At 48.5% G+C, this 21,191-nt stretch overlaps 1 protein-coding gene across 1 annotated transcript in view; it reads right to left on the bottom strand.

Annotated features, from left to right (window-relative positions):
• Positions 1–17,864, bottom strand: part of FSTL4 (follistatin like 4) — a 672,404-nt gene extending 654,540 nt beyond the window's left edge. Inside the window, exon 1 of the mRNA XM_046000921.1 lies at positions 17,836–17,864. The gene's annotated coding sequence lies outside the window, so the exon portion shown is untranslated. The remainder of the gene's footprint in view (positions 1–17,835) is intronic.
• Between the last annotated feature and the right edge of the window lie 3,327 nt (positions 17,865–21,191).

Genomic DNA, 21,191 nt, shown 5'->3' with positions numbered 1-21,191 from the left:
CCAAGCAGATAAGAGAAGGATTTCTCTTTTGAGAAAATGGCCACTCCAAGAGAAAAGACCTAAAGATACTGATACTAGGAAATCCCCTCTGGAAATAGCTAAGTTACCCCACCTTGTCACCCTATACTGAGGCCCACTGGCCATCAAGGCTTCCCCAAGCACAGGGTCTTCCCAGGGCGTATCTCATACCTCACTCGTAGATATGTGTGGAGAGTCAAAGAGCACCAGATATTGCAGAAAAGTCTCTAACTGAAAGTCACATCAGAGCAAACAGAAAATAAAAGAATTCCAAAGAAAAGAGAGAGATGACAGGAAAGAGAAAAAAATACGCATAATGTATGTATTTTCATAGCCACAGAAAAATTAGATAGTGCATTTCATGAAATGAGAACAAGGGGGCTATAAAATGAGCATTCAGAGAAAAACTCTTTGAAATTAAAATAGGATAGCAGTAATTTTTTTTCACCAGCAGAATATTTGAGAAATAGAAAAAAAAAATCTCTGTAAAAATAGAAAAAGGCATACAGGGATGGATCAGTTGGAGGAGCACATGACTCTTGACCTCGGGCTTATGGGACTTGAACCCATGGGCGTAGAGATTACTTTTTTTTAAATCATCGAAAAAATAGCAATAAAGTAAGATAAAAACAGAGAAGGAGACAAACCACAAAAGACTCTTAACTCTAGGAAACAAACTAAGGGTTGCTAGGGGGAAGGAAGTGGGAAGATGGAGTAACCGGGTGATGGGCATTAAGGAGGGCACGTGATGGAGTGAGCACTGGGTGTTACATACAACTGATGAATCACTGAATTCTACCTGTAAAACTAATAATACACTATATGTTAATGAAATTAAATTTTAATAAATTTTAATTTTAAAAAAAGGAAAACAAGTAGAAAACAAGAAAGATACAAAAATTCAAGGATTAATCTAACAGGTTTATCATTCAGCTAAGAGGAGTTACCAAAAAACAAAATATAGTTAACAGAGAACATGCAATTATCAAAAAATAATACAAGATAACTGCTCCAGAATTAAAGGAAATGGATTTCAAGACTTAACAGATCCTCCAAGTATATGGCACCATGAATTAAACCTTAAAAATTAGTTTAAAAAATTTTTTTCAGACTTCCCAAGGAATACCAGTATGAAATGTAGAACAAAGAAATGGAGAAAAATCCTGACATCTTCCAAAGTAAAGAAGCAGGTCACATACAAACAAACCTGAGGATCTGAACGTTATCTGACATCTCAACAACAATGGAAGCCTGAAGACAATGGAACAATGCTTTCAAAATTCTAAAGGGAAATGATTTCCAATCCAGAGTCAGTCTCAATATCAATCAAGGATGGGGCTAAAATCAAGACATTTTCAGATAACCAAGGTCTTTAACAGCTTAGCTCCTAGTCACCCTTTCTCCGGAAGTTACTGAAAAGAAGCAAAAAAATCCAAGAAAGGCAATGCAGTGGATCTGGGGTGCAGGGGATGGTCTAGAAGCAGGAGATGGGTAAGAATCTGGGTGCAGCGTGCAGAGAACAGTCTGGACGAGAGCACAGGCTGGAGGCTCGGAAGGACTGTCTGAAAAATACACACAAAAAGAAAACCAGTCAGTTACAGGATGGGTTGGAAATAGAGGTGTTCATTTCTGTCAAGGGTTTTGGGAAATCCTGTGTAATTAGTTCATAGAAACAAAACAAAGGGGGAACAGGGGGCAATCATTCTGAGAAAACCTCAAGTTGCACAAGAAGTTATCATCTTAATGCCATAAATCATTCCCTGTGAATAACAGCTACATAGTCATAATAATGTAAACATTGAATATTGACGTCACCCAAAATGAAGATTTAACATTGTCAGAGGGATGGGAGAAGGGGAAGCTGGGGGGCAGGGGGCAGCAGAGGAGGGCACTATGCAGAGTATAAAAATTACAAATTCCCCCTTGCACAAAAGAAAGTCAATAGGATCATATCTAAAATTAAAAAAACAAACAAACAAACAAGACATCGCAGTTAGATCTAGTATAGAAATATGGAAAAAATACAAGAAATAGAAGAAAAACTTGGCTAAACCCTAAAGCTGTTGATTCCTGGGAGCCAGTGCAGAGAACATTCTTTGTAAGCCCAATACTTCTATGTGGGTTCTGAACCATGTACACCAAACCTGGATTAAAAAAGCGCAAAAAGGGGCGCCTGGGTGGCTCAGTGGGTTAAAGCCTTTGCCTTCGGCTCGGGTCGTGATCCCAGGGTCCTGGGTTTGAGCCCCACATGTCATGGGGCTCTCCGTTCAGCAGGGAGCCTGCTTCCCCCACCCCTCTCTACCTGCCTCTCTGCCTACTTGTGATCTCTGTCAACTAAATAAATAAAATCTTTTTTAAAAATAAATTTTTTTTAAAAAGCGCAAAAAGCCAAAGGCGCTTGGCAGGCTCAGTCAGATAAGCGTCCAACTCTGGACTTCAGCTCAGGTCATGATCTCAGGGTCACGAGATTGAGCCCCAAGCTGGACGTGGAGCCTCCTTAAGATTCTCTCTCCCCCTCCCCCATCCTACCCTCCCAATACTTGCACTGACTCTCAAAAAAAAAAAAAAAAAAAAAAAGCTTAAAAAGCAAAAAACAGCAATTGTCTGGTGATCTCCTGGCATCTGAGCAGGTCTGTGCCCACTTCTGGAAGGCTGTATGCCAGCTGAGCACCCAGCAGCTGACCTCGGGAGTATACTATCTAGCCAAGACACAAGCCCAGGAAAGACAGCAAGCTGTTTCAGTGTTACAGTATTATTAGCAAAGCCATATAGACAGAACAGGACGTGCTGCCTCTTTGCCCACAGATCCACATGTGTCTCCAGATTAGAGACCCAGAAGGTGGGGGGCCAGGACAAACATGTCCCCATTTAAATTTTAATAGATATTGCCAAACGGCCCTCAGAGAAGGCTGCCCAGCGTACGCTGCCACCAGCAGTGGGCAATCCTCCCTCACTCTGCTCACCCTCAGTAATAGCAATTTTTCTAACATTTGCCAAGCTACCAAGTGACAAAGCTTTATCTCAATTTTGTTCATTTCCATCTTCATAATTACAAATCGTCTTATTCAGTTTGGGCTGCTATAACAGAATTACCACAGACTGGGTGGTTTATAAACAAGAGAGAGAAATGTCTCTCTTGTTTTAGATGCTAGAGGTCCAAGATCAAGTTCCCCAGAACTGGTAAGTCTGACGAGGGCCTGCTTCCTGATTTATAGATGGTGGGCCGGTGTCCTTACCTAGTGGAAGGGCCAAGGGAGCTCTCTGGGCCTCATTTATAAGGGCACTAATCCCATTCCAGAGCACCCCACCCTCATGACTTAATCATCTCCCAAGAGCCCCACCTCCTAATGCCATCACCTTGGGGACTAGATTTCAACATATGAATTCTGGGGAGACACATTCAGTCTGCAGCACTAGAATGTATTTGATAATAAATAAACTAGAGATAAGGTGGTGGCCTATGTTCGCATGAAAATATCTCCAAGAGGTATTGCTCTGTGATGGAAGCAATTTGTAAGCAAGCAATAAATACCAAATGACACTATTTATGTTCAAAAACACATGCACAAGAATTCTGTGTATGTGCAAATTCATGAGAAACGTCTGAAAGAAGACACACCAGAGAGTAACTGTGGTCTTTATTTCAGGAGTGGGAGAAAAGTATCCCCGGAGGGACATTTACTTTCTCCATAAGCACAAGAAACAAACACACGGGCTCTGGACCAGCCTGCCTGGTTTTAAGTCCAGCTGTGGAACCCCACTAAGCCCCCCATTTTCTGTTCTGTAAGCTAGGGATAGTAATGCCTACCTCATGGGGTTGCATGAGGGTTAAATGTATCATTATATACACACGTACACAAATGCAACTTACACATGTCTAAGATCAGGGCTGTGTGTTCACTATTATCATCCATAATATTTGACTGCTTAACAAGAAATCAATGTATGTTACATGTATTCATTGCGTACTTTTTTTGTAAGAAGTAAAACTAAGGTGGAACAAAAATCTAACAAAATGTCGACACCAGACAGGAGCAAGGACACACAGGAGCAACTGAAGGAAGAGCTGGCCAAGCATGGCCACAGAGAGGTCCAAGGCGAAGGGGACAGCACCCTGGAGTTGGGTCCCAGAGCCTGATCCTACCACTCTGCCCACCCCCCGCTGGCAACCCTCGTCCATGCCTGACACTCGGAACCTCAGTCTCTACACCCGCACTGTATGTGGGATTGGAGGGGAGCAGAGGTGAGGTTACCAGACTCACAAGAGGAGCCCCAACTCCTCTCAGACTGCGTCTCCAGCTGCACACCCGCTGGGTCAGGTCCAAGAGCCCTGTCGCCCAAGTACAGGGCAGCCCAGACTGCCAAGTCCATAGCATGCTAGGGGCCCAGGTCCTACCATCCCAAGCCCTCCCTGAGTCTGCCCCTCTAGTCTCAGTCCCCTCCTACTGCCATCTGGGAACCCTGAGACCCCATCATCCTCCAGCCCAGACACAGCCCCCTCTCTCCCTCGGGAACTGGGCTGCCCTTCCCCAGCGTGGAGAAATGCAAGGCGTGAATAGGCCCCATCTTCCGAATGGTGCTCCTTTGCGAGGTCCCAGCCTGGCCTGAGCCTGCAAGAGAACTCCTCCTCTGCCCACATGGCCCAAGGGCAACTGCCACCCTCTGACCAAATACCCCTGCCGCTCCCACCCAGCTGGCCGAGAACCAGGCTTCCTGGCCAGGCTATAGCCAGAGCCCACAGAAGCCCACTCAAAGAGACTCCCTCCCTTCCAAACACTCCACACAAAGGCGCTTTTTATCTGGTTCAAAAATATGCTTTAAAAGCTTTGGGAGTCTTTGCAGTGGTTTCCCATGTTCTAGTCTCTTTCAGATGGTAATAGTTTTAATTATAACAATCATTATAACATAATACCTTCAATTTAGGCAATCAGCTCCATTCAGAATATTCAAATGGGGGAACGGTGCCTGGGCAAGCCAGGCTTTCTGGCACTTGGTTTCAGAAAGAAGCTCTCTGGGCCCAGCAGGTGCTAGCTGCGACCCAGGGGCAGGAGATCCACTCTGCAGCGGGTTGTGGGAGAAGTCCTAAGAGCAGGCCTAAAGTGAGTGCACAGGGATTTCAGCCCAGGAATCCCCCGCCTCTTCCAGAAGAAACTTCGCAGCTCTCAGAGACCTACCATGGCTCCCTATTGCCCAGAGACAGAGTCTCCAATTCTTCAGTCCTCTCCTATTCAACTCAGTTCATCCTGAACAAAATCCCTGCACATGCTACCTTTACCTGGCCCGTGTCCTTTTTCCACACACAGAACACAACTGCCACCACCGATCAGGTACCAACCAGTGCCAGGCACCATGCTAGCTGGGTGACCAGTCGTCCCAGTTTGTCCAGGACTATCCCCATGGTAGCTCTGAGAATCATTCATAGGCATGAACTCAAGAAATGCCAAGTGGGTTTCATAAAAACCTCCTGGGAGCCCCAAGGCTGGAGGAATAAGAAAGCTTCATTTAGTCATTCCACAAATATTCCCTGAGCACCTCCTCCATGCCAGACCCCATTCTACAAGCTAGGAGCATGTCAGGGGATGAACCCAGGAATCCCCACATTTGTGGAGCTCATAGTGAGTGGAGGGGGAGGCACTAGGGAAAAGGCCTACAAATCAGTTAGGATTTGGACCAGGAATTCAGGATGTTCTCGGTCAAGAACAACCCTCGGTGGCTTGAAAACTGTGCCAGTCCGTGTCCTTGGATGTGGGAACAGAAGAGAAGGTGTTGGTGAACACCCCTCAGCCTGCAGTGGCTTCAAAGCAGACCCAGAGAACAGTGGCAGAGCCAAGGGGTGGCTGGGGGAGTCTCTAAGACCCCCTAAACCCCATCACTGCCCCTACTCTTGGTGACACCATTGACAGGTTTCCCTTTGCATGAAGTGCCAGGCAAACACAGCTAGTCTGTGGCCCACGCCTGCATAGACCCCTGTCCCTGAGCCTCTCCATCAGGAACTCCAGAGCCTAGAGATGGGGTCTGCTGCCCCAAACCTTGGTAGGCAGAATGAAGAATCTGGACCTAGTCCAAGGGGCTATCATCTGAACCTGGCTCATGGAATGGCATGAAGATCTTACACAAGCAGGATGTCTCCCCAGGGCCAGGCCTCTGCTGGGGGTTTCAGGGATAACAGGATCACTGTCCTGAAAGTCACAGAGTCCAGCTGAAGCCCTGCCTCCTCCAGGAAGCACTCCGAGACTTCCATCTTCTTACCCCTGGTGAGTTCGCTTCCTCTCACCTCTTCAACTAGACCCCAGATGTAGTTCCAATTTTTTTATAATTATGTTATACATTCCTGGCTCTCCACCCACTCTGGTCACTGTCTCAGACCCTGGCCTTCTCCTTGGGCTTGACAAAATTATGCACCAACAGAAATGTCCCCACCACAAAAGCCACATTAGGGCAGAACCAGATGCTTCCTCAATCCCCATCTCCACCTGCATTTAGTGCATGGCAACCACCAAGATATGCATGGTAGCCTTTTCATTTTCAACATGAAACACCTTTCCCTCTATGATACAAATAGAATCACTTCCCTCTAAGGGGCAGGGGTCCTGGGGCTCACAAAACCACAGCTCAAGGGTAAGCAATGTGTTCCAAATAAGCAACACCTGGCTTCAGCTCCCCCGCAGATAACGTGCATGCTGGTGCCTAACGCCCTCCCCGACCACCCTATCTCGGCAGGTGTCACACTCACAGCCCTCCCAGGAAGACTGCCTCCCACCCGCCAGCCACACCAGTGGCCGTGCCCCCTGAAGCGGGGTGTGTCCCGCTCTCCTCTGCCTTTCCAAAGTCTGGAAATGGACTCCATCCAAGCTGACAGATGCCTGTTCAGTACCCACTCTGCCCTTGACTTAGATGCTCTACCTACGAACCGAAAGCCAACCTGCCAAACTGACCTGCCATCCAGGGAACGAAAGGCTTCACCCCCTCCTGGGGGAATTACTTAGGGAAAGAAAGATTGATTCCTGCCACTCCCCTGCTTAACACCCTGGCTTCCTGCGGCTCTCACAGTAAGAACTCCCAGCTTGCCACTTGTCACTGAACTCTCCCCACCTTACCCAGGGATGCTGGCAGCACCAGGAAGGCTCCAGGTCTTCCCTCTCCCAGGGTTTTGCCACGCTCTGGCTCTCCACCTGCCAGTTCACTTTTCTGGGCCAGTTCAAACACGGCTTCCTCTGAGAAGTCTTCCCTACCTCCCGTGTAATCCAAATTTACTCTCTCTTTTTAAAGAAGCCATCAGCATAGCAGTTAGCAGGGAATTTGGAGTCAGAATTCCTGACTCAAATCCCGGGTCTGCTGCTGACCAGCTTTGCGGCTGCGACCGAGTTACTTCACCTCTCTGTGCCTCCACTTCCTCATCTGTGAAATGGAGCTCACGCACAGAATCGTGGTGCAAATAAAAGCATGTCACCCACTTAGAGTGTTCTGAAGCGCGTGGGGCACATAGTAAAGGATCAGCTGTCACCGTAATCATCACCATCTTACACCTCCCGTCCCCTTCTGGGCTTTGCCTTCACAGCCGGTGTCACAGTCGGTCACCGCATGTCTGCTTGGTGGTTATCTGCTGACTGCTTGGATGTCAGCTCCATGAGTGAGAACAGCCTCGAAGCCTGGCGTGGAGCCTGGCAGACACAGGCACTCAATAATTAACACTTGATTAAAGAATCATCATTGCTGGCTCTTTCTGCCTTTAGATAGGAGCGGGCTGTGGAGAAGAGAGGCCGTCAGGATCGACGTGGCATGACTGGCGGAGGCCCACACCGGGACCCAGGGGGACAGGGTAGCCAGGGACCCACCTGCAGGCAGCTTGGTCACGCCCCAGAGCTCAACGTCCAGCTTCCCATGCCCAAGGCCCAGCTCCACCTCTGCCCCCCACAGCGCCCTGGACAGGCTTCTTCACCCCTCTCTGTCTGTAAAACTCCCACAGGAAGGCCGCAACGAGTGCAGGGAGAACCCCCAAAAGGAAGAGCCAAGCAAGCCCCGGGTCCCCCTTCCTGCTGGCCGGAGCTGGCTCCTGACTGGACCCAGCATCTGCATGGCCATCTGTACCGTATGTAAATCCACACAATTAATATTCTCCAGAATCTTACCTCAACCGTTTTTTCTTCACAAATGTGTTTGGTTTCAGAGAACGCGGCGTGTTCAGGAGACACATTTACATTTCATTATCCCTAACAGCTTAACTACCGTAACTAATGCTAGATTAATAAGTAGCCCCATCGAACAACTACTTTAAACAACACAGTTTCACCGGCGGTGGGCAAGGAGGCTTTACGACAGGGACTATGGTCAGCCGAGTTAAGCAGGTCTAATTTCTGTATCTCCCACGAGAGATTCTACATATCCTTCCACCAGAGCAAGTGACTCTCAGCCAAAGCCGTCCATTTCCCAGGCCCCTGCAAACCCGGGGCCTCCAACAGGGACCCAGGGAGGTCTTTGTGGGCCGCCTGGAGGGTTTCCAACCGCCACACTAGCACAGCCCTGCCTGGGCTCTGAGCAGGATCCCCAACTGGACAGGCCCAGGGAATACCCGTTTGCTGCCAGAAGCCTCATGTATGGCCTTGCAGAAAAAGAAAACAGGCAGCCACATTTAGAGACATCAATGCCAGACTCCGGCTGGGAGCCCTGGGGCCACCTCCAGAGAGAGAGCGCATGACACATGCCCATAAGACAGCCACAGGTCCCAGGCTCTCTCTGGGCCCTCACCAGCTCTCAGAGCCCCCTGGAGGCATGTGCTCTGCAAATCCCAGCTGTTGCTCTTGCAGGAGGTAGTCATTATTATCATAGTCTTCCAGTGCAGGGGAGAAGGCAGTCTCCCAGTGAACTACTGACACAGATTCCAGAAATCACCTCCTCTAAACTTTCATCCCACCTGACTCTTCCTCGGGTGCCCCAACCTTTCAGCTCAGGCAATTGTCTAGGCTTTGGCTACTTGGGTGTGGGGATGAGCAACACCTAGTCTGTGTACCACTTCCTCGACACCCCTGCCCTCCCTGCACTGATGCTCTGAGCCTGCCCATGGTCTGCAGCACAACACACTTGGGCCCAGCTTTTGAATAGTGGGAAGTCTTCTGCTTTAGGACCAGAACCCAGGGAGAAGCCTTGCTCAAGGAAGGCCCTTCCTCTTCCCCCTCTCCAAAAAACTGGGTCCAAGCTCCCAAAGTTCTAACCCTTGTCTGTTGTCCACCTGTGATCAGGGAAATGCCCGGGAGCTAAGTCACCTGCTGTCTACCAGTTCTCCTGCCCAGTAGGGTTCTGGCCCTCCCTGGGCTCTGGGGAACAGCCCTGCTGTCCATACTGGGCACAGACACAGGATGGCTCCCTGATCAGTGGCAAATACAGTCTATAAGCTCTGAGGACATTTCCCATCTCCCTGGCAAGTAGGGAAAAGCAAGGCAGACCAGAGCACCTGTGGAATCTTGTCCAAGCTGTGGGGTGGCATCTCTGCCTTTGCATCAGGAATTGTCCTTGGGTGTCCCTGGTATATAGCTTAGAAGCCAACCTCAAATTCTCTGGGAAGCTGACACATGGAATCACTAAGACCCTTCTTCCAGGTGTCCCACCAAAAGCCTCCATTTCCCAGGAAGGGGCTAGGAGTCCCGGCCACAGGGAGAATTCTCCACAGTGCAAGATGATCACTAGCAGAGCCTGAGGCTCAAGGTCACACGGACAGGTGGGGAACAGCCAGAGAAAACAGGAGGTCACATCGCTTCCCCCCTCCATGGTGACCCTGTAGAGTTCCAGAAGGCAGCAGCCACCCCTGCCAGCTAGAGTCTCCCTGCAACTTCTCAGCCAGAAACAGGGAGGTTAATAAAACACAGGACGGGGGTCTCCCGAGGGACAGCTCTTGGCCGCCTCTGAAGTTTACAAAAGCAGTGCTTCTGATGCCTCCCAGGCTGCCTGCCACGGCTCCCTGTGAATTATTACACTGCAGGTTTTCAGGACATTCTCTCTGCAATGCCTTGGGAATTAGAGTAATTGTATTTTATCTGTTTGCCAAGAGTTTTCACTAAACTCCTTTAATGTACTTTTAAAACTCACAGCCCCAAATAGCAATGCATGCCTTCTAGCTTATGCACCAGGCACTGAATAAACACAGGGTGATGTATGGGCCTGGAGAGGACACTATTCATATATTTACACCCTTTACCAAAACACACATTCATCTTAATGACATTACTTAACCGCGCAGCCCAACAAAAGGAGCGCCGTGAAGGTCACAATCACAGGCCTTCCTCCAAGATGGTCCCCTCCACGCACAGAAGGTCCTCAAGGTAGTGTTTGTACCCAGGGTTCCCTGACGTCAGCAGCCAGGTCTCCGTGCCCTATTGTTGAGTGGGATACAGCATCAGATCCCTTCTCCTGTCCCCCACAACCAGGCCCAGGCAGCTTGCAGCCACCGCCTGCCACCACCACACAGACTCCCACAACAGGCTGCCCCCCAAATCCACTTCACTGTGTCCTTCAGCCAGGCAGGAGGGAGGAGAAAGAGGAGGAGGAGGAGGCAGAGGAGGCTGATAAAGAGGAAGGGGAAGGTGGCTGGGGCTGAGGGGGGAGGGCTGGCGCAGGAGGCGCCGGGGTGGCCACAGAGCACAGGGAACAGCGGCTTTAGCTGGAAGCTGGATGCTGAGAAATGTGAGAACGATCCAGAATTAGAACAGATCCGAGGGGCGCCTGGGTGACTCAGTGGGTTGGGCCTCTGCCTTCGGCTCAGGTGATGATCTTGGGGTCTTGGGATCGAGCCCCGCATCGGGCTCTCTGCTCAGTGGGGAGCCTGCTTTCCCCTCTCTCTCTGCCTGCCTCTCTGCCTACTTGTGATCTCTCTCTCTCTCTCTCTGTCAAATAAATAAATAAAATCTTAAAAAAAAAAAAAAAAGATCCGAAAAGGGAGAAACTACTCCAGGAGGGACGTAATAACCACAAGGAAAGATTAATGACCAGATTATGAAGACTAAGACGTTGTGTGAGGAGCACCGGCACCTGGATGATTAGACCCACTACTCTGTCTTGGATGGCAGTGGCTACTTTGATGTGAGAGCTCAAGAGGCAGAAGAGGTCCACATCTTCCTGAAAAAGGAGAAATGGTAACTCTTCCCGCAGGGATTTATCCAGCTTCACGCTGGAGGAAAAGAACCACGTGAAGGCCACGTGGCTGTTTATGGGAGAAGCGGCTGTGGACAGCATGCAACCGGCAGCTGACCCTTTGGAGGCTCGGGGGCGGGACGTGGAATTTGGGGCACAGACAGCGGGGCAGCGGCACTCCCGAGGCCTAGCCCACCCTTCACCTTTGCGAATGCCCAGAACACGGTCACCGCAGAGAACCTGTCCCTTCTCCTTGCCCTTATATTAGAGACTTGAGGCGGGGGTGCTTGCCTTTGCAAGATTATTTGATCAGAGTATGTTTTAATGATAGGAGCTTAATTATCAAAGTGACTTTTACAGGGAAGCAACTGGGGGAATGCGGACAAATCACATTCGTTTTACCTAATTCAGCATCAGCCGTCAGCAGCCTAGTATTGGCACATGCGTTTGGCTTTCATCTCCCCAAATGTAAGTGCCAAACGGCTCCGTGCAGATCTGGTTGAGCAGATGTCGGGGGACACCATGCCTGCCTGTTTAGAAGCGGTCATAGTAGATGAGAGGACCAGCCAGAGAGAAAATAGTTTTCTCCCAAAACCAAGTGAGTGCTGTCGGGTGCGAGCTTCCATACGAGCAGGGGAATACTCTGGGTTGCTCAGGCCTCTTGCTCATTCAAAATAAAGTAGCTGCTTTAATTTTTTAAAAAATAAATAAATAAACATGCAGCGGCCTTGAATCTGACCCAGAGTAAAAACAACATCCTTACAAGTGACGTGCTGTGGGCCCCGCTCGGCGCTCAGACCTCACCTCCTCACGCTCTCCTCCGCAATCACCTTCCCACGCAGCAGGTGGACCTCAGCAAATGCTCTTCCCTCTGCCTGGAGCCTCTCCCCAGACCTCGGTGGGGTTGCGTCCCTCCCCGACCCTTCTACACCATGAGGTTGCCGTGAAAGGCTGGCCAGCCATCTCTGGGGAAGCAGTTCCTCACCAGACACAGAATCAGTTAGCACCTTAATCTGGGACTTCCTAGACTCCAGAACCACGAGAAATAAATTTCTGTTGTTTATAAAGCACCCAGTCTGTGGTATTTTGTTACAGCGGCCCAAACAGACTAAGACAATATTCATCACCACTGATAAATATTTGTTTATGGTCTCTCTCTCTGCACCTTCTCCTCAACTAAAGAGTAAAATCCATAAAAGCAGGGTTTTTGTCTTTTTTTTTAAACTGCTCTGTTTATTCCCAGATCCTAGAGCAGGGTCTCCCACGCAGCCAGAGTTTTGAAGTATTTGTTGGAATGACTTTCCTCTTGGTCTCACGGAGAAACAGTATTATGGGAGAGGGAAGAGGGGCACAAGGGCCACTCTCTGCTCACAGGTCCTACCCCACCAGTAAGGCTGCCTCTGAACCCTTTCCAGCCTGTGTAAGGAACCGCTGGAGCCCCAGCACCTGGCTCCATGGCCACACCTCCCCTGAGCGTGGCCGTAGGGGGAGAAAACAGCTTGTGCAGAGCACCGGCCCCAACACCAGCCCCCTACCTCTGTCCCGGATCCCGTAGGAAATGGCAACTAGGAATGATGGGTTATCTGCCCCTCCTGATCTGGAGCCTATTCCCGTCCCTCCTACTGCCCTCCCACATACCCACCGAGAACAGGCTCTAGACCTACGCTGTCCAACATGGTAACCACTAGCCACCTATTTGGCTATTGAGCACTTCAAACCCATACACGTAGATATAAAGTACATGGGTACATGGCAGATTTCAGAAGCTTTGTGCAAAAAAGAGAATGCAGGGGCACCTGGGTGGTTCAGTGGGTTAAAGCCTCAGCCTTCCACTCAGGTCATGATCCCAGGGTCCTGGGATCCAGCCCCGCATCGGCTCTCTGCTCGGCAGGGAGCCTGTTTCCCACCCGCCTCCCCCCCCCCGCCTGCCTCTCTGCCTACTTGTGATCTCTCTCTGTCAAATAAGTAAATAAAATCAGAAGAAGAAGAAGAAGAAGAAGAAGAAGAAGAAGAAGAAGAAGAAGAAGAAGAAGAAGAAGGAGGAGAAGAAGAAGAAAGAAGAAGGAGAAGAAGAAGAAGTAGTAGTAGTAGTAGTATGCAGGCTATCACATTAGCAGTTCTGTGTATTAGCCACATCTCGAAATGATAGCATTTTGGGTAGATGGCGTTAAAGAAAATGTATTATTTAAATTAATGTTACCTTAAATCTTAAAAAAAAAGAAAAAGAAAAAGAAATTAGAAACTCTGAAGTCGGATAAAAACAATCATTTTAAAAATAAATAAATAAATGTTACCTGTTCCTTTCTACTTTTTTAAATGTGACTACTAGAAATATTTATATTATCTGTGTGGCTCACATTAGATCTGTGTAGGACAGTGCTAATCTAGAGGAGACAGTCATCTGAGAAGCAGTTCTGACCAGAAGTCGGGAAGCCTTTTCTCTGCAGCTCCAAATTCCTTGCTTTTTCCTGTGCATCAGAGCAAGCAAGAGGGCTGGGTCCTCCCCTGGGCCAGGAAAGCCACACTCCCACCCCTGCTCTCTGGGACTGTGTATAGACAGACACTCAGGATGGGGGGCCAGGCTACAGGCAAACTAAACCCCTTCCTGGCCTTTGGAACATTTGTTTGGTCTCTGAGGGCAGGGACTGGGGTTCAAGGGCTGGTGGTTTGTGAGGAGCTCCCTCTTCTGGGTGTGGCCTTCAGGCTTAGAGGGTCCCAAATATCCCCATTCCTTGGAGTGAGCCTCATGTGAAATGCACCCAAGCTGGGAGGACAAGTGGCTAGATAAGAAGACCTGCCTCTTCAGGCACGAATCTCTGTCCCAGTTGGAATAATGAGGACTTGGAACCTCACACAGGCATTCCACGAGGAAGATTTCTGACTGTGTCCCCGGCCTCAACAGACACCAGGGGTGTGGCTGTTTGAGGACATGGCCTGAGGTATAGGCTGGAGCATCTGGAGATGTGGCACTGGGTTTTTAAAAATAAGATGAGACCCACATTTCTGGCACTAATGACTCTCAGATCCTATCACCCTTAAAAATATCCCTCAAATGCTGTTGTCGCTGCATTTTTAGCGCATTCTGACTATTTCCAAGATGGCAAGCATTCCAGGCCCTGCTTGGTATAGACTGCGGCAGGGTACGCCTGTGGAGGGAGCAGCAGCAGCAGAGGTGGGACAGGTCCCTCCTGATGTGGGTAGGCTCCGGGGCTGCATTTGCTGTGGGGGAGGGGCGGGTAGCAAGGCAGGGGTGCCCAGCTTAGATTTCTTAGCTGATCTTCTCTGGAGAGCTCGGGGACCAGCCATCAGCCTCATCCAAATCCTCCTCTCCATCCCCACATTCACACAGGGGCTAGGGGTCCCTTAGGGAAACAGTAAGGCAGATACTCAATTCATTTAAGAGTTCCAAATCTCTGGGTGTCACACCCAGGATGAAGACTTGGATGAGGGGAGCCCCAAAAAGCCAAGGTTCATTGTTGATCATGTTTCTGTCCTTCAGGAGATCCAGAAATGTTGAAGTGGAACAATGAAGATTTAGAAACCAACACGGACAGCCCGGGATTAGATCACAGGAATCCCATTTCGTTTCTGTACAAGGTTCTAAGCTTTACAGAGTTTTCCCAATGTTTCAGAGCTGTCACAGACACTGTCTCTCCGAGTGTGAATTATCTGAGATAACATTTACTTTGCCTTCTGGTTTCTGCATCTCTCTAGCCTTGATCAGTGTCCAGAGATTCAGAAAAGGGAAACTTACATGGTATTCACCAGCTATTAAAAAAAAAAAAAAGATAAAAAGCAATGGCTATCCTGGGTGTATCCCAAAGCCATTCTTCAATGTTGGGGGTGGCAAGGTCAGTGACTGTTCCGGATCATCTGTGGTGAGAGTCCTTGACTGATGGAAGGACCAGGGAAGCCACACACCTCCCCTGCCCTATGGGACTGTGTGTAGGAGGACACTCAGGGGGCCAGCCTACAGGCACACTGAAGTCCCTCCCCATCCCGGCGTTTGGAACACCTCTTTGGTCTCTGAGGATGGCAGGGACTAGGATTCAAGTGCTGGTGGATTACGGGGGGACTCGTTCATGTCACTGAGCCAGCCTCCACCTCTGTCCTACAGACCTTTCATTCATTAGGCTATTAACCTTGACAGCTGGATGAAGTTGATGGCCATCCTCCTCCCTCTGAATAGGTCTGGCTGGTGGATAGAAGGGAATCAAAGAATATAAACTCCATAAAGGATCTAAGACTTGGCTTCCCTTCCAACAATGCCCACCCCAATCACAGAATGAAGGACAGTGGTTGCTTAAGAGCACAGACTCTGCAGTCACAGACTTCTGGTTCAAATCCTAGTTCTGCTTCGTCCCCCTCTGAGATCTTGGGAAAGGGAATAACAACATCTGGCTTGTAAGGTGGCTGTGAGTCTCCCATGAGATACTGTGTGGAAAGCTCTCTACTTTTCCAGACTACACCATTGGGGACAAACCCAAAGCCAGAATGGGGATGCTGGCCGAGCTTGCTTATGCTGCTTCAGAGGGAGACACCCGTGTCCTGAGACAAGACTGCATCTCCTGGACTGAAGGCTGCTGCTTTGCCCATATTTTCTGGTCCAAAAGGATCCACTCACACAGTGCTCCTTCTAGAACCTGCCCAGAGCCTGGTCCCACCATCAAGGGAGCTGGCCAGGTCAGGCTTCAAAGACTTATGCAAGGGGAACCCACCCTGAGTCCTCAGATCTCAGGGAGAGAGCACAGAGGCACCAACTTGGTGCTTTATTTCTGAGCTGCTTAACCCTTTCCCTGTGTTACCTGGTTTATGGGCTCTTAGGGCCACCCCCTCATGGCCCATGAAGATCAGGATAAATATATTTGGCTAAGTTAGACATTTTACTCCAGAGAATGCCAGGGAAGGACTTGGACCCTGTGGTTTCTATTAATAGACCATATTTCAGCAAAGACCTCTTAAATTGTGAAGGCTCCAGGGTAGAAGCTGTAGGGGTGATGGATGCATTCATTCTAACACCTGGACGGGAGCTGGAAATCAATGTGATGGCTGAATGTGCAGTGCTGGGTTCGTAGAAGAGGACCTTTCTGTCCAGGCCCCTGGCACCGGCAGCCAAGAGCAGCTCAGACCATGCCAGCTGATGGTCCTGAAGGGCAGTGAGATGTGGCGTTCTCTCTATTCTGTTGGAACCCACAGCTTCTCAAAGGCAGGGGTGTGAGAGACACCAGATCACAAGGCACTCTCTCCAAAGATGGAGCCTTACCCCAGAGGAGCCCAATTTTCCAGGGAATTCCAAGTCATGACAGGAGGGGAGAGTTCAGAGATTTGGTTCATGGCAGAGTTGAGAACAGAAGACAAAACGAGTGGCTTTCAGGTTCCCCCAGGACAGAGACAGCAGATCAGATAGAAGCGGACTTCAGATGCAAAGATGCTAGAAAGAGGAATGCAACCTCTCCCACAGCACTAATCCCACCTCAGCCAAATTACTTTTTTTTCTTTTTTTAAAGATTTCATGTATTTATTTGATAGAGAGATCACAAGTAGGAAGAGAGGCAGGCAGAGAGAGAGGGGGAAGCAGGCTCCCTGATGAGCAGAGAGCCTGTGGGGCTCAATCCCAGGACCCTGAGATCATGACCTGAGCCGAAGGCAGAGGCTCAACCCACTGAGCCACCCAGGCGCCCCAGCCAAATTACTTCTGATGCAGGGGACAGGAGCAGAGACACCTGCTGCTAAGCCTCTGGCTATAAGGAAGTAAGGCTTCTCGAAATATCCTCAAACACCCGAAACCCTTCCTTTGCTCTTCCCTTTCTCTTGCCCCTCTTCCTTTCTCCTGCTTTTGTGGTTTTGTTTTTTTTTTTTTTTTCTTTTTATCCTGCTTTTCTCCACCACTGGCTCTCTTTTGGCAATGTCAGAATATTCCATCCCTGTACCAGTTCTGACATGAAATGCAGATGAGCTGACCTCTTTGCAAAAAGAAAGCACTTTCTTTGGACTTGGAGGCCTGGAAGGGCAAAATCAGGGATTCAAGGGCATCTCTGTGCCCCACTGCCAATCCTGTACCCACACATAAATCCTGCAGGACAAGTCATGCTTGAGAAAGTTCATGCACAAATTCTAAAACAAAATAAACATGTAGTTCTACCAAAAGAAATCTAACAAAACACTTATGGAACCCTAACCCTAAATAGTAAATGCCAAAATGTTGCCCTGATATGTATTGTCTATGCAAAAAAACAAAACAAAACAAAAAAATAAGCATCAGTTAGATTATAACAGATACAGTAGATTTGGTAGCAAAGACTATTATGAGATACACAAAGTTACAACTATATATATTTAATCAATGAATCAACAATAACCACCCAATACAAACACAGGGCTCCTACACCACGGCCACAAAATAGATACAAGAAAGATGGACGGAAATGCCCCGACTGTACATTCTACTCTCGTGAGTGACAGATCAAGAAGGCTAATGAATCAGAGACCTGAGAAACATGACAAACATGATCCAGTAGCTGATAGGTAGAGGGAACCTGTGTTAGATTCCTAGGACTGCCGTTAACAAAATAACCACAAAGTGAGTGGCTTCCAAAGGAAATTGATTCGCTCACAGTTCTGAAAACCACAAACCTGAAGGCAAGGTATTGGCATGAACATGCTCCCTCTCAGACTCTGGGTGGAACCTGTTCTTACCTCTCCCTTGCCTCCAATGGGGCTGTCAGTCCTGTGTACTCTGGCTTACAGCTGCAACTCTCCAATCTCTGACCCGGTCATCACAGGGCGCTCCCTCTGCATGCCTGTGTTCAAATCTCCCCTCTTCTTATAAGGCCATCAGTCATACTGGATTAGCACCACCCAAATGACATCATCTTCATTTGATTATATGAACGAAGGCCTTATCTCCAAATACAGTCATAATTCACGTGGTGGAGAGGGGGGAGATTGGGAATGATAGGGCTTCAACATAATAGTGGGGGAGGGTGGTTAGGGAAGAGGACACAATTCAAGTCATAACAGAACTCAGTGACAAAAAAGATACATTCTCTTTGCAAGTGTGCTGGTGGCCTTAGTTCCCTATCTTGAACTTCTTGCGCATACACAGCCGTATCCACCTATTTATTCATATAAATAAAATCAGTATTCTCCCCAAATCTTACAGATGTCTTTCATATTATTTGTCGCAGCTCATGTTTCATTTCTGGCTTTATTTGTTTACATATTTGCTCTTCCTTTCATCAGTTGGACTAATGGGTTTGTGGATTTTCTCTAAGCCTTAATTACTGGTTCTGTCCATCAATACTCATCTCTTCAGTTTTGTTTAACCAGGGTTATTATTGCTTGCTTTCTAAATTTTCTTAGCCTCTTTGTTACATCTGGAAGATCTAAAATGTGGAGATGCAGTTCGCTGTGTGTGTGCTTTTGTTTTGCTTTGTAATCTTTCCTGGAGACGTAAGGATTTAGAATTATACAATTTTTCTAAATGTACTGTTTTGGCAACAGCCAAAGTCCACAAAACATAGGTTTTGACAGTTTGTGCCTTTTTAAAAAAATTATTCCAATTTTTGTTCTGGGTTTCCTTGTTCCTTCAGGAATCCCTTAATACAAATTTGCTAGGGGCACCTGGGTGGCTCAGTCCATTAAGCATCTGCCTTTGGCTTAGGTCATGATCCCATTGTCATGAGATCGAGTCCCACATTGGGCTCCCTGCTTAGCAGGGAGCCTGCTTCTCCCTCTCCTGCTCTCCCTGCTTGTGTGCTCTCTCTCTCTGTCAAATAAATAAATAAAAATCTTAACCAAAAACAAGACAACTTTTTAAAATGCCATTCAGTTGAACACTTTTGCTTTTTGTGTATTTCCAACCCCCTTGTGTTATGATTGGGAATATGGTAAATGGAACATCACCCACAATCCAGCATGTTCTAGGGGAAATGGCACAGTTCAGGGTGCTCAGGTGTGAGTATTGGCTGAACATGTGTGAGACCACGGATGTGCCCCACCTCTCAGACTGGCCACACTAGTAGATAAGCTACACAGAGTTGGTCAGCCTCATGAGCCAGTCTGGGTGCAACTTTGCTTTCCAAAAAGTACCAGTCCAAAAATTAAATAGAATTGCAAAGCAAGTTAAACCTTTATCTCCAAAGGGAGAATCTTTCATAAAGCAAAGCAAAAATTCTTAAAATCTTCTTTTTCCACCTTTTTCTCTATCAGCAGCCTGCCTACCTGCTGCTGTACCCACCCCTAAAAATTCTCCCATCCAGACACTGTAGGTCCCTGACCTCCTCCACCACTCCTCCTGACACCAGTCTGTCTGCTTTCAACTTGCACTTCTCTGGCAGGGGAACATTCCCTGTTGGCGTCACCATATAAAGGCTGAGTCCTCTGGCTGGAAGTGGACTGGGGAGGAAGGGGGGATGAAGAGAGATTTGGATACTTTCATCCCCGTCACATACGCGAAAGGGGCATCTGCTCTCCCTGTCTGAGACCCGTGGCTGAGTGCAAATCTGTCAGTCAACTACAGAGGTCGGGGAACCTCATTCTGAGTGCCAGATGAAGATTTGGACTGCTTTGGCTCCCTACCCATCTCCAGTGACTCCCAGGAAGCTCCCCCTCCATCTCCTGAAGTGACATCCCTTACTGTCAGATCCAGGCCTCTCCCTCCTGAACCCTTGCCCACTCTGCCCCAACCAGCTACTGGGGCAGGTCCTGCTGCTTAGGACACTCTGCCTTTGGCCATTTCTTACTTACCCTTCAAGGTTCAGCTTAATAGGCAGAGATTTGAGTATATACCAATGCCAGGCACGATCCTAAATGTTTTACATGTACTTTTTCATTTAATCATTCCAATAGCCAGATGAGATAGACACTATCATCTCTGTTTCACAGATGAGGAGACAGAGGCTCAGAAAGGTTAGTTCACCGGTCCATGGTTCCTCACTTTGAAGAACTGGGACTTAAATACAGAGCTGCCTGACCCCAAGCCCCCCTCTCTCAAACACCCATTCTCCTGGCCTAAACATCGCAGGTTGTGGAGGTTTTCTCTGACCCCTGCTCTCTGCTCCTTCCCCGTCCTATCTGGATCTGCACCTCCTGCAGCTCCCACAGTCCGCTGACATCCTGTATGGTAGTTGCTTGCTTGTCTTTCTGCCTTGGCCACTCACCAAGCTTTTTGAGAACAAGAAATGGATTTGGGTTGATAGCCGCTCTATTCCCAATGCCTGGCAAAGGGCTTAAAACTCATTAAAGGCTTAATAAATATTAGTTGGATTCATGGATGGATGAGTGGATGGGTGGATGGATGCTAAGTGCTGGGACATGGAAATTGACAAGTGTACCTGCCCTCAGGGAATGCTCAGTATGTAAGAGGAAAGACAAACCAAGAATAAGGACTCCCGTGACTACCAGTGGGCGGAACACGTGACATCTGATAGGCCCAGTCGGCCAGAGGCTGGTTCATGGGGCCCATGCTCAGTGAACACTCCTCAGACAAGAGCAGTCATAGGCGGCAACTAAGATCTGTCAAAGGTTATCAACTCAAGCCTGCAGTCAACTCCCTTCCTCCACACACACCTTATAGGATTAGGAACAGTCTCCAGGCCAGCAGGCATGGTTACAGCCTACTCTAAACCTAAGAAATAGAAGTAGCTACTCTCACTACTTTCCGCCAGGGGCAGACAAGCCAAGGTGAGAGAGGTTAGAGGCCTGTAAGGCTACTTGGGGTCCTGATGATGATTTCCAGAAAAAGGAATTCACACGCTTTGTTCCCCAAACAACAGGGTGACAGTGATGTCACAGAACTCGGCTGGGATGTTTACATCTGTGACTTAGAATGGCCCCTGTGGGGTGTGATGTGTGCAGGGGAGGCCTGAGTGGCATGGGGGACCCTATCAGGAGGTCACAAGGAAGCCACTTTTTCCACCTGGAGGGTCAGGTGCCCGCAGCATGGTAAGTGTCAGGAAATGAATTCCCAGGGAGCTGCTGCTGCTCCAGGACAAGTCTGTAGAAGAAATATCTCAGACATATTTTTGGGAACTAGGCAGGGGTCGGGGTGG

Source organism: Meles meles, chromosome 3, assembly GCF_922984935.1.
Source record: "Meles meles chromosome 3, mMelMel3.1 paternal haplotype, whole genome shotgun sequence".
Classification (NCBI taxonomy): Eukaryota; Metazoa; Chordata; class Mammalia; order Carnivora; family Mustelidae; genus Meles; species Meles meles.
The sequence above is the reverse complement of the archived record's forward strand: the minus strand, read 5'-3'. Positions and strand labels throughout refer to the sequence as shown.